The sequence below is a fragment of the Nicotiana tabacum genome, chromosome 8 (assembly GCF_000715075.1).
Source record: "Nicotiana tabacum cultivar K326 chromosome 8, ASM71507v2, whole genome shotgun sequence".
Lineage (NCBI taxonomy): Eukaryota > Viridiplantae > Streptophyta > Magnoliopsida > Solanales > Solanaceae > Nicotiana > Nicotiana tabacum.
In genome coordinates, this window is record NC_134087.1 from 53,599,018 (window position 1) to 53,609,345 (window position 10,328).

Consider the following 10,328-nt stretch of genomic DNA (forward strand, 5'->3'; position numbering starts at 1 on the left):
ACTTGGACTCCCACGGGAGATGTCCGACTCTCCAAAAACTCGAACAATGATGGACTGTTATTTCGATAAGTTCGAAATAACACCCTTTAAGGCCAAGGGACTTCGCCAAAAAAGAAAAGGGTTCGACCTTGATCGAACGACGACGGGCTGTTATTTCGATAAGTTCAAAATAACACCCTTTAAGGCCAAGGGCCTTTGCCAAAAAAGAGAAGGGTTCAACCTCGATCAAACGACGACGGGCTGTTATTTCGATAAGTTCGAAATAACACCCTTTAAGGCCAAGGGCCTTCGTCAAGAAAGAGAAGTGTTCAACCTCGATCGAACGATGACAGGCTGTTATTTTGATAAGTTCGAAATAATACCCTTTAAGGCCAAGGGCCTTCGCCAAAAAAGAGAAGGGTTCGACCTCGATCGAACGACGACGGGCTGTTATTTCGATAAGTTCGAAATAACACCCTTTAAGGCCAAGGGCCTTCACCAAAAAAGAGAAGGGTTCGACCTAGATCAAACGACGATGGGCTGTTATTTCGATAAGTTCGAAATAACACCCTTTAAGACCAACGACCTTCGCCAAAAAGGAGAAGGGTTCGACCTCGATCGAACGACGACGGGCTATTATTTCGATAAGTTCGAAATAACATCCTTTAAGGCCAAGGGCCTTCACCAAAAAAGAAAAGGGTTCAACCTCGATCGAACGACTATGGGCTATTATTTCGATAAGTTCAAAATAACACCCTTTAAGGCCAAGGGCCTTTGCCAAGAAAGAGAAGGGTTCGACCTCGATCGAATGATGATGGGCTGTTATTTCGATAATTTCAAAATAATACCCTTTAAAGCCAAGGGCCTTTGCCAAAAAAGAAAAGGGTTCGACCTCGATCGAATGACGACGGGCTGTTATTTCGATAAGTTCGAAATAACACCCTTTAAGGCCAAGGGCCTTCGCCAAGAAAGAGAAGGGTTCGACCTCGATCGAACGATGACGGGCTGTTATTTTGATAAGTTCGAAATAACACCCTTTAAGGCCAAGGGCCTTCGCCAAAAAGAAAAGGGTTCGACCTCGATCGAACGACGATGGGTTGTTATTTCGATAAGTTCAAAATAACACCCTTTAAGGCCAAGGGCCTTTGCCAAGAAAGAGAAGGGTTCGACCTCGATCGAATGATGATGGGCTGTTATTTCGATAATTTCAAAATAATACCCTTTAAGGCCAAGGGCCTTTGCCAAAAAAGAAAAGGGTTTGACCTCGATCGAAAGACGAAGGGCTGATATTTCGATAAGTTCGAAATAACATCCTTTAAGGCCAAGGGCCTTCGCCAAAAAAGAGAGGGGTTCGACCTCAATCGAATAACGACGGGCTGTTATTTCTATAAGTTTGAAATAACATCCTTTAAGTCCAAGTGCCTTCGCCAAAAAAGAGGAGTTCGACCTCGATTGAACGATGACGGGCTATTATTTCGATAAGTTCGAAATAACATCCTTTAAGGCCAAGGGTCTTCGCCAAAAGGAGAAGACATCGACCTCAATCGAAATACTCCTAAGGCCAAAAACCATTGGAAGGAAAGAAAAACTGGGACTCGCTATACAGGCGACTATCGTGCACTAACATTGTAAATAGTTGAAATAAAGGTGAAGTACAAGACAAATAACGAAGAAAAAGAAAACTCTCCTTTCTACAAAGTCACAATGCGGGCTATCGCCGCTTACATATGGCCTAAGCCAACCTAAAAAATAAACGAACGGACGACAATCGACAAACAATTGAAAATAAAAATAGACAAGGACAACGTTCTTCATTCGGCGTCATCACCGCCATCACCATCACCATCACCATCACCATCATCATCACCGTCTCAAAGAGGCTCTCCATTACCGTCATCCACATCCCCATTAGCTTCGAGTGTTTCCGCGTCATACCCACAGTTGATGCGAGCCTCCCGTGCTTTTGCTCGCGCTTCTTCATAAGCAGCCTCAGCCACGTTACCTGCCTCCCACAAACTCTTATATATATCCCGCTGAGCTTTGGCATAAACCCAGAGCTCGTGCATATGGCGGGGGATGACAGCGGAGAAGGACTCAACCTGAGCCAACAATCGCTCATTTTCTACCTCCAGAGCCGCGACCCGGTCTCCCATAACCGATGCCTTTTGATCAATCACGCCGATGCACTCCTCGAGCCTCGCCTCCTTGAGGGTAGCTGTCGCTCTCTCTGACTCCTGTTCGGATTAGAGGACGCGGATGGTGTTCTCCAGGGCCATCGCCCTCGTCGAAGCCTCGGACCAGGCACTCTCAATGCTCTCCACCCAACGACTTTACTTTCTAGCGCAGCCAATTTTCTCATCCACTCCACGCTAATCGCCTCGACCTTGACCAAGTTCTGATCCATCTCTGACTGCATGGACCTCAACCTGCCTTGCAGATGCTTACATTCTGTGACGACCCCCTTACCCAAACTCAAGCTCCTCGTTCTTAATTCAAAGTTGCTCCTCGAGTGCGCTCTTGTTGCGGATAGTTTGCATCAATTCCTGATCCTTTTTTTCCAACTCCTCACCAAGAGCCCGATTACGGGGGTCTGTCCTCAGCCGCTCGTGCATCTCGCGACACCTGTCATGGTAGCGACGATACTTCTCTAGCATCTTCAAGAAAATTTTTGCCCGGATGTTGGCCCTGCGAATGCTTTCCACTTCCACCATATATATCTGGAAAACGTAAAGACGGGCTTAGACTAGTACTTCCAAGAAGGGCGAAAGAAGAAAGCGAAAGTAAAATGCAACGTACCCTTAAGCCCATGGCAGCCACCTCGTCCATCAAATCAGCATCAGGAACAGACCGAAGGGACTCATTCTCGGCCTCGGAGCATAATAGGCTGAATTACGGCACTAGATCCTCCCCTTCCCCCAAGAGATTGATGTCGGAAGGGATCTGAAGAATACAGGCCAAGCCCCCCGCATTAACCACTAAATGAGTAAGGCCCTCTTCAAGCATCCTGACATCATCGGGGTCCAAGTTTGACTTAGATTCATAGTCGTCTACCACCACGCCTTTTCCCCTTTCTGCTGCTGAAGGTGGAGCACGACCTACTGCAGAAGAGGAAGGCACATCTGAAATCACAATGACAGCCCCAGAAGTCTGATTCTCCATCACGACAGGTTGTTGGTCACCAACAATGGCAGAGATTTCTAATTGAGCCGAGGCAGCGGCAGGAGTCTCTGATTGTCGATCACGGACATCGACAGTTCCGACGGTCTCTTCTGTCCCTATGGGGAGGGGCGCAACAATGCCCTCTCCAGAGACCGTTAGGGGAGAGTCGTCCAGATGAATTACTATTGGGGGCACCATCTCAAACTCCACCCTCCATCTCTTTGACGACCCCTCCTCTTCTCCAGTAGATGGTGACTCACCCGTTGGGTGAACGACATCGGTCGGAACGTCATCCTGAGAAACGGCCCTCGCAGGAGTAACCAAGGCAGTAGACTCAACTGAAGCAGCCCTCAATGAAGGTCGGGTAATGGGTACTGCGATAGGGTGAGCAGATGCGGCCGGCTGACGAAAAACTAATGGAGAGGCCGTTGCTCTCCGCACTCTCCCTGACAATGACAAACGACGCATAAGAGGCTAAACAAAAAGAGAAAGAACAATAGACAAAGACGTCATCTCACATGTAAGGGGCCTGCGTCCGAACCTCTCATGAAAGGTCGACCATGTGCGAATCCCCACTGTACGGGGAAGAATGGCCTCCTCCCATTCACGGATACCTTCGACAGGCGGAGGGGGCAATCTCTCATATGCAAAGACGTGATAAAGTTTAGTACCCACAGAAAATGGTCGAGCACTTCAACGACTAAAAATACAAACTTACGTGCAAAGTTCCATTTCTCAGGGAATCCCGTTGGGTCCGCCACAATATGCTCAGTCTGCACATAAAAGTAATTCTTGTAGAAACGACGGTCGGTTATGTCATCCATCTTCACCACCAGACCCCTCGACCCCCGAGGACGCATGTGAATCATCGAATCGCGAATAAGTTGAGGAGCAAAGATACTGAGCATATGGTCCAAAGTGACCTCGCGACCGGCGAGTTCAACATACTTGAGCAGCATAAGGAATACCTTGTATAAATATGGCGAAAGTTGGGCAGGGCACACTTCGTAGAAACGGCAAAAATCCACTACCAACAGGGGGAAGAGGAAGTGTGTACCCTACAATGAAGGGGTAGGCGTAGAACACACAGTACCCGAGCCGGTCGAAATGAAATATGTCTTTTCCCACTGCCGGCCACATATCAACATAACCGGGGATCCCCCACCTTTCTTTCAACTCTGCAATATCCCTCTCCCTCAGAACAGTGTGAACAGGTTCCAGTTCGACCCCGACGGGAGTAGTGAAGTCAGTCGGCTCTCTCCCAGGGCGGGGCAAGATCTCAATCAGTGATGGGACCTACTCATCCTCCACCACATCTGCCCCTCCGGTGATCTGAGCAGCACTTTCTGGTACCAGATCAACAGCAGAGAGATTGTCATGAGAAGAATCACCAGCCATTCTTGCCAGAAAATATGCCAAAGAAATAACAAGAAGAAGAGATGAAAGTTTTCAGTGAACAAGGGTCACGTAGAAATTTGAGGTACCGGAAAGAAAGTATATCAGTAGGATTCTTCCAAGTGAAAGATGAAGAAGTGTATCAATCGAATGATAAGCTTCCTCTGTTTATATGGGACATAAATCCCCCGAGCACGAAACCCAAGAGTCGCCAATCGAATCTGATAAGGCACGAAACGCTTTAGTATCCCGAAAACGTGTGTCATAATGGCGATAACCACGAAACAAAGCTTCAATACCAAACGACATTTCGGTTCCGAAACCACCGCAACGGTACAGGGGGATCAACAGAACATCACCACTCCGCTAAAAACCCACAAAATGTGACTAAGGAACGGAGAGTTGTAAGTCAGATTTCTCTCGAATTTGTAACGATCATGATTCGTCTGCCGAGCCCGACAGACGGAGGGACTAACTGTATTGGTCAAAATCTGACCGTCACAACCGAGTTGATCGACGCCCTGCCTAATTAATCGGCAGTGAAAGTTAATAGAGCCCACTCTCTTTCTCCTCTCTAACATCCGACGAGTCGGTAAGAGTGGCGCCTAAAATCATGACCAAGACACATTGGTGGCAAGAGAACGTCGAGTCAAGCAAAGGGCAAAGGTGCCTCGATTATATATAGCCAAGGAAAGCTTTCAACAAGGGGGCTGCTCCTCCTACCTCTCTCTAGAAAATGAAAAGCTCTCTTCGTGTATTCTGGAGACAGAAGAAATGGCCTCTAGAAAAATATGTAAACCTACTTCCTCATCGATTGATGAGAGATGCAACATTGAATCTTAATAAGATCATTCATATTTCTTTCATCCCATGTGCGATCCTTACTCTTAGCTTCTCGATCTAGAATTAATTATGTTTAACTAAGATTTACCCCTTTATCTTTGATTGATTTGTTCAAAAAAGTTTTAATAGCTTTTGAGTCAAACATGAATATTGTACGAATAAAAGATTAACCTTTTTAAGCTTCCAGCCTTTTTTTTATTCAAATATTATTTTTGTTTAGTTATGAGGCATATGATAAGCATTTTTTTCTGTTAATTATTATGGTTTATATGTTGCAAGCAGTTGAAATTTTTTGAGTTGGCACTTCTTTTTCATTTTTCTTCTTATTCAGGATGATCTTATGAGTAGCTTTGAAACTATTTATGAGTTATTATTATTATCAATATGCAGTTTTTGAAGTTTCTAACCGGAGGCCAGCCTTTCAGGAATCGAAGTCCGGCCTGGAAAGCAAATTCACAGCCACGACTACCGTGTTCCTGATCCTTTTCAAGACCAAGTACGTGTCAGGTTCATTGTTTCTTTAAGATGTTAATGTTTCCGAATGAGTACTGTGGCCACACAGCTGAAATGCTTGCAGTTATTTCGATTATGAATTTGCTCTACTCATTGGAAGTTGTCTTTTAATTTGCTTGACTAAAAGTGTGAACTATGATATTCTATTACATGAAATTTCTGGCTACACATAATAGACTTTTGAACCCGAACATCTTTGGACAAGTCTATAATTCAAGTGTTACTTTTGCGTGAAGCACTGGACATATGAAGGATGACACTACAAACACAGATAACTTTTAAATTTTAACCAACTTGGTTGTTTATAAATTAATATTAATACTCAGAAGCTATAGGGGTCCTTATTTTCATGAAGCTGTTTAGATATATGGAAGACTATACGGAAAGTGAACGTACTTGTATGCTAATACGAGCCCAGTCGTGACGTGGGAAAAATGCTCCCTGGTTGTAGCTTCCATGCTTTGACTAATATATTGCAAAGAAATAATTTCATCTTATTGCGCGATCATATGACATTTCTACATTTTGGTACCATATTCAGAGCATATCATCTATGATAAATGGTCTGACAGGTTGTTGTGCTGATAGGGAGTGCTGCAATTGCTACTGATATCTCCAGAGAAATCGCTGAAGTTGCTAAAGAGGTCCACATTTCTTCTAGATCAGCTACAAGTGGAATTCCGCTGAAGCTGCCTGGCTATGATAATGTTTGGCAACATTCTATGGTAAAATTGTATATAACTTGTATATTTATGTGGTTTTTATCAACACGAGATGCTGATTTTTCAGTTGTCTAAATGATGCAGATTGAATCTGTTGGTATCGATGGTGGCGTGAATTTTCGAGACGGGTCCAAAGTCCTTGCCGACATCATCCTACACTGCACAGGGTGAGTGATTAGTCCTGTTGAAACTTTCTTTTTCACCCCCAGGTTAAAGAAAGCAAAAGGAAGGTGACGGTGATAGCCTGTTCTTTTTCTTTTCAGGAAAAATGAAAGGGTAACACACTTCTGTTTTTCCTAGGTTCATATAATGATATAAATGGTGAGGTGAACTGACCTTGTAAAAAACAAAAGAATGGTGAGGTCAAGAGTTAATCAATAAGGAAGTGGGATGATTAGGGTAGACTATGGATCCAAAGGTTAGAAACAGTAAATAAAGTAGTTGATCTGCTCTTGAGTAGCCCTGTCTCAAAATAAATCATGTACCCTTTAATACCTTAAACTTTAAGCTTAAAACAATGTTAATCAATATTTTCATAGGGAAGTAACCAATAATCCTTACCATGTTAACCATAAGGCTGCGTGGTTCTAATAGTTCTTGCCTTTTTTTGGGGGAGAGCGAGGGGGGGGGGGGGGGGTGTCCCCCTTAAGCTTTATCTTGGGGCACTCTATATAATTGAAAATATAGTCTATAGAGAGGTAAAAGGCCAGATTTGGTGAGATATTGTGAGTTGGCGAATGCACAGAAAACTTCTCTGTTTTTGTAAAGAAAAGTTATTTTCAACTAAAATGAATACTATTTATGTGAGTTTGGTAGTACAGACCTCCTGATTCACAACGAGAGATCTCTAACTTTGCCTTTATAATAAAAATAATAGCTAATAATCTTACAAGATAGTCAAATTGATGGGAGGATGAAGTATTCAAGAATGTTGCTTATCTATGTTTCCTAGGTACAAGTATCATTTTCCTTTCCTTGAAACTAATGGGATAGTAACTGTGGATGACAACCGGGTTGGGCCACTTTACAAACACATTTTCCCACCAGCCTTTGCTCCAAATCTTTCATTTATTGGGCTGCCTTGGAAGGTAAAATTAAGAGATTCCGTGCTTGGGTTTATCAATTTACATTTTAAATGGACATGAACAAAGTATTTGTCTGTGGTTGGCACCAGGTTATACCATTCCCCTTGTGTGAATTGCAAAGCAAGTGGATCGCTGGTGTTTTATCTGGTCGCATTTCTCTCCCATCAAAGATATGAATGCTGATATTGAAGCTTTGTACTTATCCATGGAAGCCTCTTGCATTCCAAAACGGTACACTCACAATATGGATGATTATCAGGTATAACATCTGCCAAAACTTGTCGAATGGATGAAGGTTTCTATTTCTGTTCTATGGTCCTTTTCCTTTCCTTTTCTACTTCATGCCTATTCTTAACATACAGAAGTTCTAGACTACACCACCTTAGTTAATTTGGAAAAGAAAAAGAGAAGAGAAATGAAACTGAAGAACTAGAGAGTAGTAAGCTTCTGTCATTATGAGCAAACGCAGGTTGTTGGTCATACGAAAATCCATGCACACCTCTCATGTGAATGCACTGAAGTTGGCTTGTCATGGTTCTTTAGCACATTTACATCCAAGTTATCTTTTTATCGGATATGATTCTCTGCGTGTGGTTGGCATAGGCACATCTGTATATGTGGCTAAACTAGTTTTGGCATGGGACACCAAATGGCTACGCCCGTTCTATATAAGAAAGTAGCTCTAGTGCTCATTATTCATATGTTATAGATTAGCCAAAAGAGTGACATGTATGTCTTGCCTTGTTGACGATCCCCATGTTTACAGTTTGACTATGATGACTGGTTGGCTGCTGAGTGTGGATCTCCACCCTCTGAAGAATGGAGAAAGCAAATGAATTCTATCTCAAGAAAGAATAAAAAGACTCAGCCAGAGACATATCGTGACCAGTGGGACGATGATGACTTGATCATTCAAGCTCATGAAGACTTTGTAAAATATATTCCTGAACTAGCTCAACCACAGAAGCTCTCCAGATGATTTTTCGGGAGAACTGGCATGTAATATCCCTGAAATTGTTTTTTTTATTGTTACAGGACAACGTAGCTGAATAAATTGAAAAGTATAGAAACAACTGGAAATTTCTCTATTAATTTCAATTGTAACTATGCCGTCGAAACATATTGCAAGTCATACAGGCTATTTATGCTTGTAAATTTATTCAATAAGATTCTGGTGATTTCCCAGTTCATTCTCATTTTTTTCTGCGGCAAGGACAGATATTCCAATATAATATATCAGGACATGAAAAACAAAAATAAGATAGATATCATTAAACAGAGGTTTACATTTATTTGGGGAAAATTTGATGCTGAAGTGCAATTAGAGAACTAATATGGTCTTGCCTAGTCATGTAACTTGATAATGACATATGTTTAGGTATCAAGGGGGACAATATACTAAGTCATGGATAAAAGTAAGGCTGGCATCCTCTCCGGGCCCGACCCCAAATGGGCTTCGCGGGCCGGGCTCAAATGGATCCAGTCTTTATGGGCCGGGCTTAAACAAACCCAGATTTCATGGGCTTTTGGGTGTAACCAGACCGGGACCGTGTAGTAATGGTCCCGGGCTATGTGGGCCAGGCCCGGGCCCAAACGGGCCTAAGTGGGCCTGAACTATTTTTTTAATTTTTTTTTATCTAAGGTAATTTCTTGTAAATTATATATATATATGGGCCTATTTATTTGTTTAAATTTTTTATCTAAGGCATTTTCTTGTAAATTATATTATATAATTGTGACTTAAAATTTTTTAATTTTTTTATAGAGGCATTTTCTTGTAAATTATACTATATAGTTGTGACTTAAAAATTTTTAATTCAAATTTAAAACACGAAATATTGTAAAAAGATATTCAAAGGAATGCGTTATAATTTTTATTATTATAACATTAAGAAAACATGGCCTAATCTTTCTTAGCTTTTTAGTCTCCCCCTCCCCCAATGGAATGAGCACAACCAAGGTGCTAATACCACCATTGAGAAGAAAAAGAAACTAATCAAGATGTGCTAAAATACAAGTTACATATTAATTTTACATGGTATCTCTTACAAATTTCATAAATCCATCAAGGTTCGAAGGCATTTCCGTTGGTGGTGGTGGAAAAGAAGCTTGTTCATCACCGCTTCCGGGCGAAGCTGCTTCCTCCGCAAGTTCAGCTAGCATTTCTTCGTAAGCTTCGTCTACCTCTGGGTGTGATTCAGCAAGTCCAAAATTTCTTCGTTCCGAACGGATCCAATCTCTGAAAAGTACTGATTTTTCCAAGCTCTCCCTCATAGACGCTCTATAATCACCGAGTTGTAGTCTTGCTTGACTGAAAGCGCTCTCCGATGCCACTGTTGAAGCTTGAATGGTTAAAATGTCTTGGGTCATCCTTGAAAGGACCGGAAAGTGTTTTTATTTGGCCTTCCACCATTCCAAAAGATTAAATGAGCCGTTGAGATTCTCCTGCTCAAGTCCCTGCGACAAATAAACTTCAAGCTCATTTAGTTGTGAACAATCACTAGTGGTACAACCTTGAGAACCCCTGAACTCGGTCCAAGAAGTAAGTGCTCTGACTCCTGCAGTTCTTTTAGATGATTGAGAACTAGAAGAAGAAGGAGTTGGAATATCGAGTCTAGCATTATCTAGTGCA

General features: G+C 42.5%; 1 pseudogene; it reads left to right on the plus strand.

Annotated features, from left to right (window-relative positions):
* Positions 1–8,886, plus strand: part of LOC107764646 (flavin-containing monooxygenase FMO GS-OX-like 4) — an 83,390-nt pseudogene extending 74,504 nt beyond the window's left edge.
* The last annotated feature ends 1,442 nt before the right edge of the window (positions 8,887–10,328 follow it).